Below are 23,359 nucleotides of genomic sequence, written 5' to 3'. Positions count from 1 at the left end.
GTGTAGTATCATCCTTGAACAGGTTGATTAGAAAAATGGAAGTCTCAGGATGTAATAATTAGAAAATGGTGTATTTACTGGCATTCTACTGAAGCAAGTATGCTGGTACAGCATCTAGGTGAAAGCTTATTTTGTCCCTCTGATAGGTTTAGTAAATGTACTGGTTTTGGCCATGTATAAAGTATCAAATCAGTGAAGTTTATCTCCAGGAAGAATGAATCTAGCCACTTGCCAATGACATGCAGCAGCAATGCTGTCACCTACTGCCAACAATCTGGGTGAGGTCACCATTAACCAGTAAATGAACTGGACCAACCACGAAAACATTATGCTGCAGGTCACATGAAAAGCTTGAAATTCTACAGGGACTATCTCACTTCTTGATACTTCATCACCTACATAGCAAAAGTATGTTGGAATACTCTCCACTTACCTGGATGAGTGCAGCTCCAAAAACATTCAAGAAACTCAGAATCATCCACAACAAAGCAGCCTGATTCATCCACCACCTCAAACATTTGCTTTAATCATCACCAGTACACTAAGGTAGTATTTGACAAGGTGCCCCACACAAAAGGTATTAGTAAGGTGCACGGTGTTACGAGTAATATATTAGCATAGTCAGAAGATTGGTTAACTAACAGAAAGCAAAGTATAGGGATAAGTGGGTGTATTTCTAGTTGGCGATCAGTGGCTAGTGGTGTGCCTCAGAGATCATTGTGGGACTGCAATGGTTTACAATTTATATGGATGGGAGTGTGTCAAAGTTCACAAATGACATGAATTTGGGTGGTAAAGCAAAGTGTGCAGAGGACACTGAAACTCTGCAGAGGGATATGAGAAGATAAGTGAGCAGCCAAGGGTCTGACATTTGGAGTACAGTATTGGTGAATGTGAGGTCATCCATTTTCTAAGGAATAACAGCTATTATTTAAATAGTGAAAAATTGCAGAATGCTGCTGTGCAGAGGGACCTGGGTGTCCTCATACATGAATCACAAAAAGTTGATTTGCAGGTGCAGCAAGTAATTAAGAAGGCAAATGGAACATTGTACTTCATTGCTAGGGGGATGCAGTTTAAAAATTGGGAGTTATGCTACAACCGTATAGGGTGCTGCTGAAGGCCAAACCTGGAGTACTGTGTGCAGTTTTGGTCTCCTTGTTTGAGAAATGATGTACTGGCACTGGAAGGGTTGCAGAGGAGGTTCACTAGGTTGATTCCAGAGTTGAGAGGGTTGACTTATGAGGAGAGATTTAGCAGACTGGGACTATACTCATTGGAATTTAGAAGAATGAGGGGGCATCTTATAGAAACATATAAAATTATGAAAGGAATAGATAGGATTGAAGCAGGGAGGTTGTTTCCGCGGGTGGGTGAAACTAGAACTAGGGGGTATAGCCTCAAAATAAGAGGGAACAGATTTAGGACTGAGTTGAGGAAGAACTTCTTCACCCAAACAGTTGTGAATCTGTGGAATTTCTTGCCCAGTGAAGCAGTTGAGGCTACCTTGCTGAATGTTTTTAAGGCAAAAATTTTTGAACAGTAAAGGAATTAAGGATTATGGTGAGCGGGTGGGTAAGTGCAGTTGAGCCCAAAAAAAGATCAGCCATGATCCTATTGCATGGCGGAGCAGGCTCGATGGGCCAGATGGCCTACTCATGCTCCTGTTTCTTATGTTCTTATGTTCTTATCTATGTATCATCTTTAAGATGTACTAAAAGTACCTTCTAAGTCTATGATCTCCACCAAAACAAGAACATGGAAACACTCCACAACGGCACATTCCCCTCCAAATCACAAACCATTCTGAGTTGAAAATATTGCATAATTCTCTTCATTGTCACTGGGTCAAATCTTTGAACTCCCTGTCTTACAATACTTGGTGTATATACACCACATAAACTGTTGCAGAAATTAGTTTTGGACAATAAATGCTGGCCTTCCAGTGACACATCCATACCGTGAATGAATTAAAAAATGATTAAATATAATATGGTGATGTAGTGATTGTAATGAGGTCAGCCAGGTAGACCTCATAGAATATGAGTTCCTGATTGGCTCTGTTAATCTGGTCCAATCAGGGGCCCCCAGCTGACAGATATAAACAGGAGTGTCAGAGATTCTGCTCATTCTGAGGAAGTTGAACCAGTGTAAAGTACTATGCATGTATATATAAAGAGTCACTTAGTGACAGGATACTGGGCTCTGTGGAGTTATTTCAGTATCATTAGTTTTAAAGTGTTCTGAATATCAAGACTTCTTTGAAATTTAGGCCCCTTTGTGGATGACCATCAAGGTAGGGCAAGGTCTGGAAAATCATTGTCAGAGGAAGTCGTAGATGCAGGTACAGTTACAACATTTAAAAGACATTTGGATAAATACATGAATAGGAAGGGTTTGTAGGGATATGGGCCAACTGCTGGCAAGTGGGACTAGGTTGACACGGACTAGTTGGACCAAAGTGTCTGTTTCTGTACTGTATGACTCTATGATTCTACATAGGGTAATTTGGGCATTGATATTTGAAATTGTTATGCCAGGAACAGATTATATCAACAGTGAGCTGAAGACCAGGTGTGAATGATGTGATTTGGAAAAACAGCAGTCAAAATTTAGTTCAGGTCATTAAAGTTGTAATTGTATGAATTTTTTAATTTGAATTTTATAGCGAGTGCATGGGGGTCAAGACATTGGAATTCTGGCAGGTATATCAGCATGGAAACTGGGCAGCAACTGAGGTCATTGCTGCATTCAGCTGCTTTGAGTGAAGCATTGTGCCTTCCCATGAAAGTGAAGCAGTGCTGCTACAGCAATACGCATCAAAGAGAAGGCGTTCAGGTTCCGGGCCCTTGTGGTCAAGGATCCATTGTACAATGTGATTGCTGACACATGAGTGTATTGAGAATGGGTAAGGTGCGATTATTGAATGAAACACCTGTTAAAAATCTGTTAGCCTACTCACACTCCACAAATTCCAACAACATGGAGCTCCTGTTCCCCCTCTATATACACCTAGTCAAGTACTCACCAAATTATCTCTTAATTTTCATGTAACCCTCACCTATTTCCTATTTGCGTTTGGTGTCAGAATCCCCTTCCAGACCCTACTAAATGAAGACAGGTTCTTCAGCAAGGAGGAAAAACAAAGAGAGCAACAGATACAGAGAGAAGAATAGCAGCAACATCATGGCAACATGAGAAAAGACCTTGGGATGGGGTAGTGTCAGAAGGCTACAGATTGGGAGGCACCTTGTAGGGTGGATTTACAGACAGGATGATCTATCTTCAGATCTTGTCGCCAAGAGTGCACCTCTCTCACAAGCTGTCACAGATCATTATGCCATGATAGTAGAAAGCTAAGCCAAATTGAAATTGTTAGTCAGCCAGTCACCCTTAATTTCTACACCCCTGATTTGTTCTAGGAGCCTAATGAAGATATGTGGCATCCCTCAATAGCAGCACATCATTGTGAGAAGTTGGTGACCAATACCCTTTCCAGAAGGCCCAGTCAATACATACACTTGTGCACTGATTCAGACAATCAGTCTAGAATAGCCAAAGGATTCAGGGCCATTGAATCATTACCCCAGGTGCAAGGTGTGATAGGATGTATACATTGTCAACAAGGCTTCCCCCAGGCTATAAAGCAGGCTTTATTCACAAGAAGAAAAGTGATCTCTGCCACCATTGAGCAGAGCATTAAGTCTTCTGAAGATGAGTTTTAAGTATCTGGATCAATTTAGTGCTTGCACTTCAATATGTACTAGCAAGAATCTCCTGGATTACTTTGTATAAGTTGTGTGACAGAGCGGGAAAGCTTGACCAATTTACTGGAATTGAGGCAGCATCAGACAAATAAGATGAAGTGTAAACTGATGAATATGTGCAGCATTCAGAGAGGCATGAAAGTGGTGTGTAAAGGATGCAGTAGCACTGGTGGAGAAGAGATTCACAACAGTGTAAAAGTAAGAGTTTCTACAGGCCTTTAAAAAGGAACAGTAAGTCAAGTGAACATTGGCCTCTACAGAGCAAGTCTGGGATCTAATAATGGATAACAAGGAAATGGCACATGAATTGAACAGATATTTTGCATTTGTCTTCATTGGGGAGGATGCAAATGCCAACCCATATGTAAGTGTAAGTCAAGAGGTGATTGCTAAGGAAGAACTTAAAACAATTACAAGCACCATGAAAAGGATACTGAGAAAATTATCTGAAGTAAAACGGAGAAGTCCCCAAGAGTTACTGGATGTCAACGTAGGGTCTTTAAAAGAAGCAGCAGCTTCAAGAAGACCACCATCATCCCAGTACCAAAGAAAGTACATAAAATGTGCCTGAATGACTACCGCCCATTGGCTCTGACCTCCATAATCAAGAGGCTGGTCATGTCCCACATCAAGTCTAGCCTCCCAGCCTGCCTCGATCCCCTGAAATTTGCCTACTGGTAAAACAGGTCCACAGCAGAAGCCATTTCCCTAGCCCTACATTCATCCCTGGAGCATCTGGATAACAAGGGCACCTACATCAGGCTCCTACTCCTAGAGTACAGCTCCATCTTCAATACCATAGTCTTTTCCAGCCTCACCTCAAAACTCTGGGACCTGTCTTGGCTCTGCCCTCTGCAACTGGTTCCTCAGCTTCTTGACCCACAGACTGCAGTCAGTGAAGATAGACAACAGCACCTCGTCCATGATAATCCTCAACACTAGTGCCCCGCAAAGATGCGTTCTTAGACCCCTAATGTACTCCCTGTGCACACACAACTGTGTAGCCAAATTCCGAATGAACGCCATCTACAAGTTTGCTGATGATACCACCATGGTAGGATGAATATCAAACAACAATGAGTCAGAATACGGGAAGGAGATAGAGTGCTTGATGTCATGGTGTAATGACAACAACATCTCTCTCAATGTCAGCAAAACAAAAGAACTGATCTTTGACTTCAAGAAGAAAGAAGGAGAAAACACCCCACCTAGATCAACGGAGCTGAGGTGGAGAGGGTTGGGAGTGTCAAGTTCCTAAGAGCAACATTAACTGACAATCTGTCCTGGACCTCACACGTAGATATGACGGTCAAGAAGGCACAACAATGCCTCTTCATTCCTCAGCGGCTTAGGAAATTCGGCATGTTCATAAAGAACCTCATCAACCTTTATAGATCCACCATAGGAAGCATTCTATCCAGGTACATAAAAGCCTGGTACAGCAACTGCTCTACCCAGGACTATAAGAAGCTACAGAAGGTTAAGTGCATAGCCCAGACCATCATGGAAGCCAACCTCCCATCCATGGTCTCCATTTACACTTCTTGTTGCCGTGGAAAGGCTGCCAACATCATCCAAGACCCTTCCAACCCCGGTAATGCTCTGTCCCAACCTCTGCTGTGGGGCAGAAGATACGGAAGCTTGAAAACAGCTTCTACTCTGCCATTATTAGGCTGCTGAATGGACCTCTCTAACTTCAAATAATGTTGATCTTGCTAATGGTGTTCTTGCTTCGTGCACCTCCTGTGCAGCTGTAACCTTGTATTGCTTGCTCTGTCTAAGCATCCTATGATCTGTAACGCCTTGTTTGCTATGATCTGCCTGTACTGCTCGCAAAACAAAGCTTTTTCATTATACTTAGGTACGTGACTACAATAAGTCAAATCAAATCAAATCGGCTGCTGTGGTAGAACCTGAGTTGATGGTTGGTGGACCGTGGAATGCTTCACTTACACAGGGCATTAGTGAGACCATGCCAGGAGTATTATGTATAGTTAGATCTCCTTATTTACGGAAGGATGTTGGAGGCAGTTCAGAGAAGGATCGCTGCACTAATATCTGAATTGTATGGTATTCTGTACTGAGCAATTACTAGGCTCCAGTCAAAACTAAAGATCGTATGAACTCGTCGTTTGCTGCCACCCAACAGAGAAGTTCTTATTCTGCAGCTGTACACTCTGTAAAATGTCAAAACAAGTCAGAACAAGCTTGCGACCTAGCTAATGACTCACCAGTGCTCACGTGATTCACCTCTTAAAGGGACGGGGCACTGAACCAGCATAACATATACCAACTATAAAACATAACACCTCTCCTTTTTTGCCTTCAAGCTTCCCATTAAACAAACAAACCCGGTATTTACATAGATCAAAATTCAAGATATGTGTAAAAACAGCAAAACTATTTATATGGACATGATACATAGTTTCCCTAAATACAATAAACAGGAAGCACCATTTAACAAGAGAGCCTATTTGGCAGGCCCCTGTTTTCTTGCTTCTGTTGCAGGATTCACCTTAGAAATATTGGGAACCACTAGTAAAGTGGTCTCATCCCTAGGAGGTGTACAGTCTCTTCCAAAGGGGCATTATCCCCACTGGCTATGGTGGTTTGGTCCAAGGATGCTATGCTACTTTCAGGAAATATGACAAAGATCCCTTCTTGAGGCCCTGTGGTGATGGATGGTTCCAGACTTGGGGGTGTGCTGCTAACGAGTGGTCAGCATGCCTTCGCCGCATGATCTGATCCCAGGTTTGGACATATTAGGATATTGGACCTGTCTGGGCCAGGACCCTTGCAGATACCCACTTGTCAATCATATTGTAGCTCTGCACCATTAGTTGATAACCCTGATTAATTAACCCTGACTAATTGATTATTCTCAACAACCTCATGCGTTTCTTCAGGTAGCAACAGGTTGAAAGTGGTTCATGAATTCTATTGAAACAGCAAGTATGCCACCGAGTTCTGGGTACTGGAATGAGGTGCACTTACGTACATGGCCAGGAAGCTATTGATGAACTAATGATCCCTCTATCTTTGCCACTTTCAATAAGTGCTTTAACGATTGCATAAATCTTTCCTCAAGACTATGGGTTGAGGGATGATAGGGCACCGACTTAATGTGCTGGATGCAGTGACAGTCCATGTAATTAGTGAATTCCTGCATGAGGATCTGAGGACCATTGTCACTAACAACCTGTCCAAGGTTCCCAAACATGGTGAACATTTTGTCCAGTTTCTTGATGGTTAGGTCTGCAGAGGTAGATTTTGTTTCTGCCACCTCTGGCCAAATAGAACAATCATAAACTATCACCAGCAGTGTTTGAGTCTCAAAGGGCCCGGCAAAATTGATGTGGGCATGTTGTCATGGCATCTCAGGCCATTCCAAGGGATGTAACAGCCACGATGGTGGCATGTTTCTGGTTTTGGTGCAAGCTGGCATTTTCTTTGATCTAGGCATCCAAATACAGCCACCAAAAATAGGTCCTGTGAACATTCTCATTCTCAGCACCCCTGGATGACTTAGGTGCACCTGCTCCAGCACCTTGTATCATGAGTTTAGAGGGATGGTCGCGCTCATTCCCCATAATAGACAGCTGTTCTAAACTGACAACTCCTCTTGGAACATGTATGGTTTGAGTTGTGGGTGGCTTCTGCCTGCTGTCACATTTAGGGCCAGATTCATCACCAGGCTTAAAACAGGGTCATTTCTAGTATCATTCTTCACTTGTGTCACTGTCACTGGCAATTTTGTGTTTGGGAGAAGTCAGGAATCTTCAACGCACTGCTGAATTGCCTTTCTCTTGTGGGCAGGGGCAGTCTGGACAATGCATGTGCATTGTGTATCGCTCTGACTGCCTGTATTTTATGTCGCATAAATATGCCAAGAGGAGTAGCGTTCACCTCAGAAGCCATTAAGGCTGCTATTGAAGGAATCTCAGTGTATGGATCAAAGATGAAACTTGAGGGATCAATAATCTGTGAGCAGAATGAGGAGTTGGCTGTATAAGTAGCGGTAAAATTTCCTCACATTGAAAATAATGCTGAGGGCCTGCTTCTCCAGCTGAGCATATCTTGTCTCTGCACAAGTGAGAGAGTATGAAACAAAGACAATCAGCCTCTCCTCTCCATTGGCTAAGCTGTGAGCAGGCTTGTTTTCGGTTTTGTACCCTAGTGGTATGTAGATGAGGTCTATTTCAACATGTTTGTTAATTGCATCGGTGGTTGAAAACCAGGCCTCCAGGAATTCTTGTGCTTGTAAAAACTGAAAAACGTGGTGGTGTAAATCAGGAACAAAAACAAGTTGCTGGAAAAGCTCAGCAGGTCTGGTAGCTTCCGTGAAGAAGTAGTTGAAAACCAGGTCTTCAGGAATTCTCGTGCTAGTCTTTGTCTCGCTTGTCCTAGTACTGTAACTTTGTCCCAGTCAAATTGATGTCCTTCTATGTCGGAGTGTATTGAAATGAGGGAGAATTGGTCGTGCCGTTTGCTGCGAGCTGTGACCAATTCTCCCTCGTTTCAATACATTCTGACATAGAAGGATATCAATTTGACTGGGACAAAGTTACAGTACTAGGACAAGCGAGACAAAGATAAGCACGAGAATAAAAACAAAGTTGCTGGAAAAGCTCAGCAGGTCTGGCAGCATCTGTAAAGAAAAAAACAGTTAACGTTTCGGGCCCGGTGACCCTTCCTCAGAACTGATGGTGGCTGGGAAAACGTCAGTTTATATGTAGAAAATAGGGAGGTGGGTGGGGTAGGGAGTAAATGATCGGATAGAGCCTAAAGAAAAAGAAGAACAGTTGCTTTGTCTGTCCAACTGTTCTTCTCTCTCTTTAGGCTCTATCCTATTATTTACTCCCTATGTCACCCGCCTCCCTATTTTCTGCATATAAACTGACATTTTCCCAGCCACCATCAGTTCTGAGGAAGTGTCACCGGACCCGAAACGTTAACTCTGTTCTTTTTCTTTACAGATACTACCAGATCTGCTGAGCTTTTCTAGCAACTTTGTTTTTGTTCCTGATTTACACCAGCCACAGTTTTTCACTTTTTACAAGCATGAGAATTCCTGGAGGCCTGGTTTTCAATCACTCATGCAATTAACAAACATGTGAAATAGATCTCATCTACATACCACTAGGGTACAAAACTGGAAACAAGACTGCCCAGCATGACAGACCAGACCATATAAATTCAGAGCAGGACAGAACAACAGTGCTTCAACGAAGGCTACACAGCACTCATGATGTCACCCAGAAGGGAGACAAAATATTTGCACGAAAACCAGTCAGCTCGGCGACCCAACCAACAACTCCAACCGCAACCCGAGCTACAGATTTTCGTTAAAACATATTAAGCTTCAAAAGTGTTATCAAATATGGAATGAATTTGCTATAATAATTCATGTGACCCAGGAAAGACCTAAATTGGGACACATTAGTAGGCCAAGGAGCCTTAATGATTGCTTCCATTTTCTTGCCTTGTGAAGTGCCTCGTTATTGATGACATGCTCTAAGTATTCAATCGAGTTCTGGAAGAAGTCACACATTTTCTTTTTAACTCATAACCTATGCGCTTGCAACCAGGTTCCCGCTAATGCTTTTCCTTTATGGACTTGCTGATCAAGATACTATTGAGGTAGCATTATATCCCTTTTACTCCAGTTAGGATTTGGTCCATAGCCATCTCAAATAAGGCTGGGGCTGACATGATCGCAAGGGGGAGCTTTTTATAGCGAAACAAGCCCCAGTGAGTCACTATAGTTTGCAGGCATTGGATTCAACAGCCACTCCCATCTGTAATTAGGCCTGTGAAAGATCCGTCTTTGTGAATTTTTGTCCCCTGCAGGCTGCTGAACGGATCTTTCATCAAGGGCAATAGGTATTTAGCATCATGGAGCTGCACAGCATGGAAACAGACCCTTTGGTCCAAATAATCCATGTTGACCAGATATCCTAAATTTATCTAGTCCCATTTGCCAGCATTTGGCCCATATCCCTCTAAACCCTCCCTATTCATATACCCATCCAGATGCCTTTTAAATGTAATTGTTCCAGCATCCAAAACTTCTTCTGGCAGCTCATTCCATACATGCACAACTCTCTGCTTGAAAACGTTGACCCTTAGATCCCTTTTAAATCTCCCACCTTAAACCAATGCCTTTTAGTTTTGGACTCCGCTACCTTGGGGAAAAGACCTTAACTGTTCACCCTATCCATGCCCCTCATGATTTTATAAACTTCTGTAAGGTCACCCCTCAGCCTCTGATGCTCTGGGGAAATTAGCCCCAACTTATTCAGCCTTTCCTTATAGCTCAACCCCGCCAACCCTTTCAAGTTTCACAACGTCCTTTCTATAGCAGGGAGATCAGAATTGAGTGCAGTTTCAAAAGTGGCCCAACCAATGTCCTGTACAGTCGCAACATGACCTTCCAACTCCTGTACTCAATATACTGACCAATGCAAGCATACCCAATGCCTTTTCACTTTCCTGTCTACCTATGATTGCATTTTCAAGGAACTATGAACCTGGACTCCAAGATGTCTTTGTTCAGCAACACTCCACAGGACTTTACCATTAGTGCATAAATCCTGCCCTGATTTGCCTTTCCAAAATGCAGCACCTCACATTTATCTAACCTAAACTCCATGTGCCATTCCTCAGCCCATCTGATCAAGGTCCTGTTGTACTCTGAGGTAATCTTCTTCGCTGTCCACTACCGGTGAATTTTGGTGTCATCTGCAAACTTACTAACCATACCCTTATGTTCACATAAAAATCAAATATTAAATGACAAAAGCAATGGATCAGCACCAATCCTTGTGACACACAACTGGTCACAGGCCTCCAGTCTGAAAACCACCCCGCACCACCACCCTCTGTCTCCTACCCTCGAGCCAGTTCTGTATCCAAATAGCTAGTTCTCCCTGTATTCCACATGATCTAACCTCACTAACCAGTCTACCGTGCAGAACTTTGTCGAATACCTTACTGAAGTCCATATAGATCACATCCACCGCTCTGCCTTCATCAGTCCTGTTTGTTACTTCAAAACAAAAGCAATCAAGTTAGTCAGACATATTTTCCCATGCACAAAACCATGATGATTATCCCTAATCAGTCCTTGCTTTTCTAAATACATGTAAATCCTGCCTCTCAGAATCCCCTCCAACAACTTGCCCACTAGTCTATAGTTCCCTGCCTTTTCCTTACCACCTTTCTTGAATAGTGGCACCACGTTAGCCAACCTCCAGTATTCTGTCACCTCACCTGTGGCTATTGATGATACAAATATCACAGCAAGGGGCCCAGCAATCACTTTACTAGCTTTCCACAGAGTTCTAGAGTACACCTGATCAAGTCCGGGTGATTTATCTACCTTTGTGTTTTAAGATGTCGAGCACATCCTCAGTAATATGGACATTTTGCAAGATGTTACTATTTATTTCCTTACATTCTCTAGCTTCCATGTCCTTCTCCACAGTAAATACTGATGCAGAATACTCATTGTGTATCTCCTCCGTCTGCTGTGGTTCGACACAAAGGCGGCCTTGCTGATCTTTAAGGGGCCCTATTCTCCCTTGTTACTCTTTTGTCCTTAATGTATTTGTAGAATCTCTATGTATTCCCCTTTACCCTATTTACCAAAGCTATCTCAGATCTTCTTTTTGCCATCCTGATATCCTGCTTAAGTATGCATCTTTATACTGTTCTAGGGATTCACTTGATTTCTGCTGTCTGTATCTGGCATATGTTTCCTTCTTTTTCTTGACCAAAACTTCAATTTCTCTTGTCATCCAGCATTCTCTACACCTACCAGCCTTGCCCTTCACCCTAACAGGAACATACTGTCTCTGGACTCTTGTTACCCCATTTTTGAAGGCTTCCCACTTTTCAGCCATCCCTTTAACTGTAAATATCTGCCCCCAATCAACTTTTGAAAGTTAAATCCCAAGGAAATAGATAGTGGGGGATTCAATGATGGTAACAGTATTGAATGTCAACGGGCTGGGGTTAGCTTGTCTGTTATTGGAGATGGTCATTGCCGAGCATTTATTTGTATAGCACATGTGTTACTTGCAACTTGTCAACCCAAGCCTGGATGTTGTCCAGATCTTGTTGCTTTTGAATGTGAACTGCTTCAATACTTGAGGGGTCATGAATAGTGGTGAACGTTGTGCAATCATTGTCGAACATCCCCAGTTCTGACCTTATGACGGAGGAAAGTTCATTGATGAAGCAGCTGCAGATGATTGGGCTTGGGGCACTGCCCTGAGGAACTGCTGAAGAGATGTGCTGGAGCTGAGATAACTGACCTCTAGCAACGACAATCATTTTCCTATATTTCAGGTATGACTCCAGTCAGTGGAGAGTTTGCCCCCAATTCCTATTGATTGCAGTTTTGATTAGGGTCCTTGATGTCCCACTTGGTCAAATGTGGCCTTGAATTAAAAGCTGTCACTCTCACCTCATCTCTGGAATTCAGCTGTTTTGTCCATCTTTGAACCAGGCTGTAATGAGATCAGGAATTGGGCATCACTGGTGGAACCCAAACTGGGCGTCAGTGAGGAGATTGTTGCCAAGCAGGTGATGCTTTACAGCACTGTTGATAACACCTTTCATCACCTTATTGATGAATGAGAGTAGACTGATGGGATGATAATTGGCTGGGTGGATTTGTCCTGGTTTTTGTGACAGGTCATATCTGGGCAATTTTCCATATTGTTGGGTAGATTCCAGTGTTGTAGTGGTACTGGATCAGCTTGGCTAGGAGTGTAACATGTTCTGGAGCACAGGTCATCAGTACTATGGCAGAATGTTGTCAGGGTCCAACGTCTTTGCAGTATCCAGTGCCTCCACCTGTTTCTGATATCATGTGGAGTGAATTGCTGGGAACCACTGGAGGCTGAGATGGATTATTCACTGGCCACTTCTTGTTGAAGGTTACTGTGAATGCTTCCGCCTTATATTTTACATTGATGTGCTGGGCTCTTCCATCATTGAGGATGATGTGATAATTTGTGGGCCCTCCTTTTTCAGTGAATTGTTTAATTGTTCACCAGCATTCATGACTGCATATGGCAGGATTGCAGAGCTCAGATCTAATCCATTGATTGTGGGATTGCTTAGCTCTGTCTATCACTTGCTGTTTATGCTACCTGGCACGCAAGTTGTCCTGTTTGATAGCTTCACCAGGTTGACACCTTATTTTTTGGTATGTCTGGTGCTGCTCTTGGCATGCCCTCCTGCATTGAGCCAGGTTGATACCCTGGCTTGCTGGTAGTAGTTGAGAGGTGGATATGCTAGACCATTAGGTTGCATTATATTGGAGTACAATTCTGTAGCTGCTGCTGATGGCCCACATTGCCTCATGGATGTTGCATCTTGAGTAACTAGATCTGTTCAAAGTCTGTCCATTTCAGCACAGTGATAGTGCCACACATTATTCTCAATGGGTATTCTCAATGTGAAGGCAGGACTTCGTCTCCACAAGGACTGTGCAGTGGTCATTCTTGCTGATATTGTCATGGACAGAAGCATCTGCAGTCAGCAGATTGGTAAGGATGATATCAAGTATGTTTTTCCCTCTTGTTGGTTCCCTCATCACCTGCCACAGACCCAGTCTAGCACCTGTGTCCTTTGGGACCTGACCAGCTTGTATAGCCCTGTCATATGGCTCCTGACATTTTTTTTGGGGTGGGGTGCTGGGGTGTCATCCATTTTCTCCTAGTCCCCATAATTTAATTTTCTGCCCATGTTTAGAAAGTATCCATAAACAAGGCATGAATATTTGACTTTTCAGAAGGACAAGAGGAAAGAAAAAGATTGTTAGGTTTGTTTGTCCTCTGAGATAAAGATAACCATATTTATGAACTGTAGTGTTTGGTCAGATTTTGGTGGGAATGTAGGTGACTACTGAGGCTGTTCTGCATCCAGACTGTTCTGCTGCTAATAGGATTGGATATCCCAGACAATTGAGCTTTGGATGAATTGCTGGCTTAGAGTTTCCTCGCCTTGTGTTTTCTCTCTGCTTTTGATATGCACTTGCTTGTGAAGGATTTTTTAAAATTCAGTTGAGAGGCATGGGGATCACTGGCTGGCCAGCATTTATTGCCCGTACCTAGTTGCCTTTGAGAAGGTGATAGTGAGCTGCCTTCTTCAACTGCTTCTTTCCATGTCCCGGAGGTACACCCAGAGTGCTATTAGAGAGGAAATTCAGGATTTTGACCCAGCTGACAATGGGAGAACTGCAAAATATTTCCAAGTCAGGATGTTGACTAGTTTAGAGGGGAATTTGTAGGTGGTAGTGTTCCCATGTATCTGCTGCCCTTGTCCTTCTAGAAGGATGTGGTTGTGGATTTGGAAGCTGTTGTCTAAGGACCTTTGACGAATTTCTGCAGTGCACCTTTAGATAATACACACTGTTGCTGCTGAGCATTCGTGGTGGAATGAATGGGTGTTTGTGGATGTGGTGCTAATCAAACGGGCTGCTTTGTCCTAAATAGTGTCAGTCTTCTTGAGTGTTGTTGGAGCTGCACTCATCCAGGCAAGTGGGGAGTATTATATTACACTCCTGACTTGTACCTTGTAGATGGTGGACAGTCTTTCGGGAGTCAGAAGGTGAGATGTTGAACCTTTTTTTAATTTGATTGTGCCAGGTTCATCAATCCTCGGATTCTCCCGGGACTTGGAGGTAACGTTAAAACTCCCAAGTGAAGTCTTCAGGCTGCTTTTGTAGTACTTCCTTTAACTGTCACATGAGAACACCCCAGGCTCAACTTCTGCATTGAAGATTAATTTTGATAAGTGAGTATCGGGTATTCTGGCTACTTAGTGAGCTGAACTGTCTGACAAAATTAGATGGACGCTTGGCATGTCAGCTCGGTAAGCACCTCAGTCTGGTATTTTGTCCCAGCATTTGATCTTCAGACCTTCTGAAGGCAGCTCAGTTGAAAGAGCTTGCATGATGCTGGTACACAATCTAAGTTTCAGATGCATGTAACAGAGTGGACAGAATGTTTGCTCTAAACATTCAGTTTAGTGCACAAACTTACTGTTCTTCATTCCCAGAATGATGATTGAAATCTGCTGGAGGTTACATCTGCTCTAGCAATTCACACCCATGTCTCATCGTCAATATAGACAGCCAAGAGCATATGTCACTGTTGTAAGTAAACCAAGATTTGGTCATGAACAAAAATAGAAATTGCTGGAAAAACTCAGCAGATGTGGCAGCATCTGTGGAGGGAAATCAGAGTTAATGTTTTGGGGTCGAGTGCACCTTCCTCAGAAGTTCTGGTCATGAACTGAAATGTGGGGCTTGAGCTAGAATGTTCTTGGAACAGACTCGTACATTATTATTAGCAATATGAGCAAACAGGCAATTAGTATGTTAGTATATTTCTCGGTCTTCTATTTTAGTGGTTTTGTTAATAATCATTAATGTAATGTGAGCATCTCCAGTAAGTCCAGAATTTATTGATTATCCCTCAATGCTCTTGAGAAGATAGTCTCAATAGCCTTTTTGTACCACTTCAGACTCAACAATGCTGTTAAGCACACACAATGTACTGTTAGGAAGAGAGTTCCAGAATTTTGCCTAGTAATAATGGAGAAAGGACAATGTATTTCTACGTAAGGATGATTTGTCATTTGAAGTGGAATGTAGTGGTGGTGATTGCATGAGTCTGCTAGCCCTGTTCTTCTAAATTCTCCTAGTTTAGGGTTTTGGAGTTGTTGTAGAAGGAACTTTGATGACTTATTGCAGTGCATTGGCCAATGGTACACATAGCTGCTACAGTGATAGAGGGAGCGAATGTTTATGATAATGGGTGGGGTTCTGATGAAGCAGGTTGCTTTGTTTTGCATGGCGTTGAGCTTCTTGAATGTTGTTGGAACTCATCCAGGCAAATGAGGATTATTCAATCAGAATCCTGACTTGTGCCTTGTACGTGGTGGAGGGACTTTTTCCAGTCAGCAGGTGTATTGCTCACCATAGAAGTCAGAGCATGTGACCTTCTCTCATAACCATTGTATTTATCTAGCTGGTTCATTTAGGTTTCTAGTCAATGGTAACCCACAAGATATTGATGGTGGGGAATTTAGCAATGTTATTGCCAGTGAATGTCAAGGGCAGATGTTTAGGCAAGTTACTATAGTTCACCTTGTAGATTGCATATGTTGTAGTTGTAGTGATTGGAACAAGGTCAGCCAGGTGAATCTCATAGAGTATGAGGTCCCTGATTGGCGCTGTTAATCTGGTCCAATCAGGGAACCCTGGCTGACAGATACAAGTGGGAATGTCAAGGGTTCTGCTCACTGTAGAAGCTGGGTGAGTGTCATGTACTATGCATGTGTAAATAAAGGGTGACTTATGATGGTACACAGGCCTTCGTGGAGTTACTTCAGTGGTGACAAAAGAAAAACATGTCCCTGCAGAGATTCGCTCGCAACAGTCGTCTCTTTGAGTTGGGTTAAGCAATTCTGGCACCAATCCACGATTTGGGAGACTTTGCTTGTTCAATCCTACCATCGAAGACGGGGCCCTGTACGTGAAAAGAGTATGTTATTTTTTCGGAGCAAATGACATTTGGGGCAGATGAGAAGCAACGAGTAATTCTCCTGACAGCGTGTGAACCCGCAGCTTTTCCAGTTATTAGGAGTCTAACTTTCCCTGAGGCAACAGATACTAAAACTTTTCAAGAGTGGATGGATCTAACTAAAGAATATTACAACCCCAAGCCTCCTCTAATTCTGAGACACTCTTGGTTTTATTCGACAATTCGAGAACCAGGGGAATCCGTAACAGGATTTTTGATGAGGTTAAGATGACTGGCAAAGGCATGTGATTTTCGTTTAATCCTAAGTGAGATGCTAAGGGATTGTTTGGAATGTGGAATTATTGAGGTGACCATGCAGAAGTGCAGACTAGTTGAAGCCCAACTGGACTTCAAACAGACAATACAACTGGCTTTGTCGTTAGAAAATGTGGCAACTGGAGCTTATTAGTTACAGGGCATGCTGTTGGAAGTGGACACCCTCACCAGGCAGACTGAGCTTGGGGAACACCACTTGAGTGAAGGCAACTACATAGCCTCACTCAGGACGTATCCTGACCAGAGATACTCTAAGTCACCCCGTAGCAAAACCCTAAAATAAAGCCAAGCCTTGGCCAAACGGTTAAAATTTTCTCAAGGATTTGGGCCGGCAGGCCATTGTAATTGCTGATGGTACGCATACTTGAGAGAGCGAAAGAATCTCTTTAAACGTGAATTCAGTAGAAGAACTCATTGGATGGTATCCAGGAGAGTACGCACCCTGGAAAGTCTACCTACAGCTGGTTTGGAACAGTTGAATTGTTTAGCAACATCCAAATCAGAACCAATTAAAATAAGTGTTTGGTTAAATGGTCAACCAATTCTAATGGAGGTTGATATCAGAGTGGCTGTATCAGTAATCATGGATATCGTCTTTACCAAAATTCTCTCTGGACTCCACCCCTTAATATTGCTAAAGATCTTGGCCACGCTGAGAACCTATACCAGGGAACCTCTCAGATTAAAGGTTCACTTCGATTCCGGTCTGTTATGAGATGCAGTTTATTCAGTTACCACTGATTGTAGTAAAAGGCTTGGGTATAAGCTTGATGGGATGAAATGGCTGCCTGAGTGAAGTCCAAATTAAATATCCAGAAGTTTTTCAGGGCGGTCTATGAACTATTAAAGCGGCCATGGCCACATTAAGTTTTGACCAAGAAGCAATTCCATGATTCTGCAAGACCCACCCAGTGACATTTGCTTTAAGTGCAAAATAGAGGCAGAAATCAGGAGAGTGGAAAGCAAAGGAATCATCAAACCAGTACAGTTTGCGGAACCGGCAGCACCAATTGTACCAATTGTGAAGCCTGACAGGTCAGTGCGCCTTTGTGGGGATTTTAAACGAACAGTAAACCGCTTTTCACAGCTGGATAAACACTCAATCCCTCGCACAGAGGATTTATATGCAAAACTGGTGGTGGGCTGCTGTCCTTCATGAAGCTGGACATGAGCCACTTGTACCTGCAATTGTGATTAAATGAGGATTCCCAGAAGTATTCCACAATTAATACCCAGCAAGGGTTTGTACTAATATACAAGACTGCTTTTTGGGATATCATCAGCCTGTGCCATTTTCCAGAGGACCATGGAGAATGTTTTACAAGGTCTACGCAGGTCACCATTTATCTGGATGTCATGCTAATAATCGGGAAGACTAATAAAGAGCATTTAGAAAACTTTGACGTAGTGCTTAAATGTTTCCCCAAGGTGGAGATATGCCTTAGGAGGAAAATCTGTGTGTTCCAGGCACTCCAATTGACCTTCTAGGGCTACAGAGTCGACAAGGCTTAGTTATACCTGTTGGAGGATCAAAGATGCCCCAGGTCACAAGTCTGTACTGAAGCTTAGATCTTTCCTAACCTTGGTGAATTATTGTGGAAAATTCATATGTAACCTGGCCTCCATCCTGGCACCCTTACATTTGCTATTAAAAAAGGGTTGGCCTTTGAAATGGTGATGAAATGTGATGCTTTCCCATACAATATCGGGGTAGTGTTGGCTCACCGGTGACCCAGCTGAGAGGAACACCCAACAGCGTATGCTTCCTGCACTTTGGCTAATGCCTTACAAAGATATGACTGTGTAGGGAAGGAAGGTTTGGTGGTCATCTTTGATGTGAGAAAATCCCACCAGTTCCTTTATGGATGTAGATTTGTAATAGAATGGACAACAAACTCCTGCTCGGGCTACTTAAAGAGGACAGGGCCGTGCCATCCATAGCTTCAGGTCGATTTCAACAGTGGGCTCTTATTCTGACTGCGTACAATTACAATTTGGAACACTGTCCAGGAGGCCAAGTGGCAAACGCGATGCTTTGAGCTGCTTCCCACTGGCAGGTACACAGAAGAGTCCATTCTGGACAACATTCTGGTCACTGCTGTTAATATCAGACTGTAGACACAAAAGATCCCGTCGTGGCAAAACTAAAACAGCTGGAGGTGATGGGGGAAACGAAGGGAGCATCACAACCAGAATTGAAATCTTTCTGGACCTGGTGAGACCAGGTCACCTTAGAGGACAGCATATTATTATGGGGAGCAAGAGTGATTGTCCCCAGCAAAGTTCGCCACCAGACACTGGCTGAACTCCACTAGTGTCATTCAGAGTTTTTGGGGACACTGTATGTCTGATGACCAGGTTGGATGCCAACATAGCCACAGTGGTGGGTTCTCCCCCTCCACCTAGCATTGAAGAAACCTCTGAGGATGTGAAGGACATGACAGATGTCACAGCTTCAACGCTGTTACCACCTGAAGAAGATGAGTTTCGCCTGAGACGCTCTAGGTGAAACAGGCGGACTACAGTCCAGTACACAACGCTAATATTTGAGGCATAGTCAGAGGAACTGGACCTGGTGTGAAAACGCCCCAGGACAAGCTACAGGAGAAAGAATGTGTCTATGTCCCAGGACTTAGAGGATGAGGGATGTAGTGATTGGAACGGGGTCAGCCAGGTGAACCTCATAGAATATGAGTTCCCTGATGGGGCCTGTTAATCTGGTCCAATCAGGGAGACCTGGCTGACAGATATAAAAGGCGTGTCAGGGGTTCTGCTCACTCTATGAGCTGGCTCTGAGCTTGCTGGGTCAGTGTCATGTACTATGCACATGTAAATAAAATGTGACATAATGACGGGATACAGTTTTTATAGAATTTTTTCAGTAGTCCCTGTTTCCCAGTGGAGAAACAGGTTGATGTTTAGGCTAGTAGATTAAAGTGTTGATCAGGAAAAAGAGAAAGAAAGACTGGATTAAGACAGCAACAAAATGTGTTAAAAAAAGTAATTTTTGAATCTCCTTAAACCACTCACAACTTGACAAAATGAGACTCCATATTTATAATGTTTTCACATTCTGGACAAAAGAGGCTGGTTGACAGTCATGAACAGTAAATACTTTGTTAAAAGGGTACATCACTAGACTTTGCATTCTGTGACCAGTTTATTGAAAAATTACAGTGCAAACACAATAACCTAATGAATATCATGAGGAGGTTAAGTGAACTTGATGCTATTTTTGCTCAGATAACAGTTGTGCATCAGTAATTGATCAACATTTTGTGGTGATTTGTAATTCAGAGACTGCTATTTTCTGCCATAATGTGCCAGCTGATGTGGTTCAGCCATGTTTCTCAGTGTGTTTTCTCCATCTATTCTCAAAACCAAGATCTCTGCGGGGACATCTTAGCTGTTTTAGCATACATCGCAAGCCATTTTAACTCTGGCTTCATTATTGTCACCCAGTTGAGTGTCTCACATAATCTCAGTGTTAATCAATACTGGATCAGTGGATAGGAGTGGAACTTGAATGGCAGGGGTCCACAGATTCAGGCCAAAGGGAATGGCTCCAAACACTAATTCTGAGAGTCGGGATAAATAAATAATAACCAAAGGTTTCCTGGACAGCCTGGTCCATGAGGGATAAAATGTTAAAAAAAAATCTTACTTTCCTGGCTAGCTTCTGAACCTGATTTTGTTTGTATCCCAGCTTTTCTGACAGCATTTCCACTACAGTGAGCACTTGTAGATTTCAAAGCTGGGACTGATCAGCGTGTTGATGCTTGAACCTGAAATGGCAGAAAACCAAACACAGCAGCGAGAAGCTCCAAATGACGGCACATGACAAAACACGATGCATTGCTGCAAATTCATGAATTTTTACGGGAGTCTTTCTGAGACATTCAGGCAGTGCTTGCTGTAGAAGCATTGGCTGCCTGTATCAAGATGGAGCTTAGAGGTATATACTGTATTTCTTGTGTGACTTTAACAAGGCGCATGTCATTGCCAATTTCTGACCTTCATATTCAACTTTTCTAGACTGTATATGCCATCAATCTACACTTCTAACTGTGGGAGAGAAATGTTTTAAATGATTTTCTATTGTATAAATGTGAATCCCAGCACTTCCAGTGATTACCACAGAATACGTGGTAGATGTGAGAGTAAAAGCATACTCCAGAAATTCAAATAAGGTCTGAGATCAAGGTCATGAATACATGGTGCCTTCATTATTTTTATAACTTCTTATAATCTGGCAAAAAGTGCATCAATCCATTGCACAAGTGCTAATAAATATATATATGAAAGCATAAATAAATTCAAGCATGATATAAATGGACATTGACATTTCCATGCATGGAAAAGTGAGCTGTGTATAATTCCTAAAATCTTCTGTAATAAAATGAAAAACGTTACAATGAATATTTGTTTCTTATGTGTTTTCATTTAGTGTTAAACACTGCAATCACAAAGGAGGAAAGAATAGAGATTGGGCCACAGCAGAATCTGTGATGGCAGGGAATGAGGAGGCAGGATCTGTGAGAATGGGGAGATGGGAGTCAATGTGAGGATGAGGAATTAGGGGCACAGGATCTGTGATGATGGAGAGTCAGGGGGTGAGGAAGCTGTGAGGGTAGGAGTTAGGGAGATAGGTCTGTGAGGGCGGGTATCAGGATATGGGAGCTGTGATGGTGGGTAATTGGGTTGTAGTGGAACTATGAGGGTGGTGAGTGAGAGACAGGAACTGTGAATGTGGGAGTGAGGTGGCACAGGGACTAGGGAGCATGGAGTCTGGGGGCACGAGGCATCTAAAAATAAAAGACATAAGACGATGAACATAATGCTCAAATGGATTTTATGTATGAGCACACACATTCACAAGAAGTTGATAGTATGAGGTTTAGGGTAGGAGTAATCTGAGTCCATGCTGAAAAGTCATGAACTCTATTAGTGTCAGATTTCTGACCAATAGGTTTCTGACCAGTATTGTGGTCACCTCCAGTACAAATCCAGATCTGAGCAGATCAAAGCAACTTTATGCCAGTAGATCTCAAACTGGTTTCATATAGGTTTCATACTGGTGTCTCCAAGCTTTTCCCCTCTAGGATGTGTGCTCTTTAAAATTGTATAGGCATCCTGCTTGCTTCATAGGACTCCAAAGGCATAAATATAGTCTTGTATATTCATGAAGTCTGAACCGACTTACTGCAAGGGCATCACTCACCATCTAAAACATGCATATTAAATTGGCAGGTGTTGGAGTGCAGCGTGTACCTGCAGGAAGGTCACTGTGCGTATTTTAACCCCTAATCACCCTGTTCTCATTGACCGCAGAGTTAAAATTGGCTGTTAATAATGAGCTTTATGCTTCTCTGAGCAGTTTAGCTGCTTGAATGTCTCCTTTGTGTATTGGTGACCAAAAGTAGATATGGTACTCAAGTGTGGCCAAACTTGTATACAGTGCAGTTTCAGTATGATTTCCTCTGGCTTGTGCTCTGCTCTTTGATAATGTAGCTCAGCATTCTGTTTGCTTTGTTGATTTAATACTCTGCAATGATTCTTATGTTGAGCAAAAATTCCTAATTTTTTTAATAAAGGTGAAATATTTCAACACCTTGCATAAATTATTTACATATGCCAGCCATTTTTCTTCCTATTATAAATAAATTACATACAATAGTATTAAATTCCATATGCCATTGTTCTAAGTTGCATATTTTTTAGAAACGCATTTTGCATTTCCTGCTGAGTTAGTTAATTAAATGTCCTCCTACTATCTGCTCATGATTTTGAATCTGAAGAATCATAGTGGACTCAGAACATTAACTGTGTTTCTCTCTCCACAGATGCTGCCAGAATTGCAGAGTTTCTCCAGCACGTTCTGTGTTTGTATCGAATGTCTAGCATTGGTTTAATTAAACAAGATAGAAATATCAGTCTCAAGGATCATGGTTAAACATTGAATAACTTTGTTGCGATGAAGCTTCACCATCTTGGCCCTAGAGGTGCAAGATCCCCACAGCAACCGGAATAGACTGCAGAAGTTAGCCTGCTGTCATTTGTAAGATTCCAATTCCACTGAGTTTCAAGAAATTGTAAATTGACGTCTACATTTACAATTCATTTGATGTTGTTCACTTCCTTCTTTAAATATACAATCAATTATAGACAGTTTTCTATGTTCAGGAATTAACTGAGCCATTGTTTGTCATCTGATGAAGGGAGCATCCAAATCTGTGCAGAGCAATGTCTGCGGAACAATGTTAGTGCACCTAGAACTGTAAGGAGAAACCACATTGCACAGATGTTTAATGCCTCTTACCACAGTATTTCCCCTTGCTGCCAGAATATGAAGAATATATGCTTGACCCTAACCTTATGTTTCTTTTGGGTGCTACTTTAGTAAGAAGCATACATGAGGTAGCTGGATGCTGTAATTATGTATGAGTGTGCCTGAGATTGATGCAGCCTTTAACTCATGACAGCCAGTCCTTACATGCTGTAAACTGCACACCTTCCCTGTTAAGTTCTATATCCTAATAGCCATATGAAAGTGTTGGAGGAAACTACTGAGAGAACACACACATGCTGCTATATTCAGAGTATAATCTTTGCTCATTCCTTGTATGTTCCCAGCATTGGGTATTTCATCATCTTGGCTACTAATTTGCTAAAAAAAACATTAAAGGGTGGAATTCCATGATAGCAACCAGAATC

At 42.5% G+C, this 23,359-nt stretch overlaps 1 long non-coding RNA gene across 2 annotated transcripts in view; it reads left to right on the top strand.

Moving 5' to 3' along the window:
• The window catches only part of LOC125484468, a 42,244-nt gene extending 21,180 nt beyond the window's left edge, over positions 1–21,064 (top strand). The window contains exons 3-4 of one of the 2 annotated variants that reach the window (XR_007263307.1): positions 14,429–14,576; positions 20,352–20,943. This is a non-coding gene — a long non-coding RNA (uncharacterized LOC125484468). Of the gene's footprint in view, positions 1–14,428; positions 14,577–20,351 lie in introns of both variants that reach the window. The other variant, XR_007263306.1, reaches the window with a different exon arrangement.
• The last annotated feature ends 2,295 nt before the right edge of the window (positions 21,065–23,359 follow it).

This window comes from Rhincodon typus, chromosome 11 (assembly GCF_021869965.1).
Source record: "Rhincodon typus isolate 14 chromosome 11, sRhiTyp1.1, whole genome shotgun sequence".
Lineage (NCBI taxonomy): Eukaryota > Metazoa > Chordata > Chondrichthyes > Orectolobiformes > Rhincodontidae > Rhincodon > Rhincodon typus.
The sequence above is the reverse complement of the archived record's forward strand: the minus strand, read 5'-3'. Positions and strand labels throughout refer to the sequence as shown.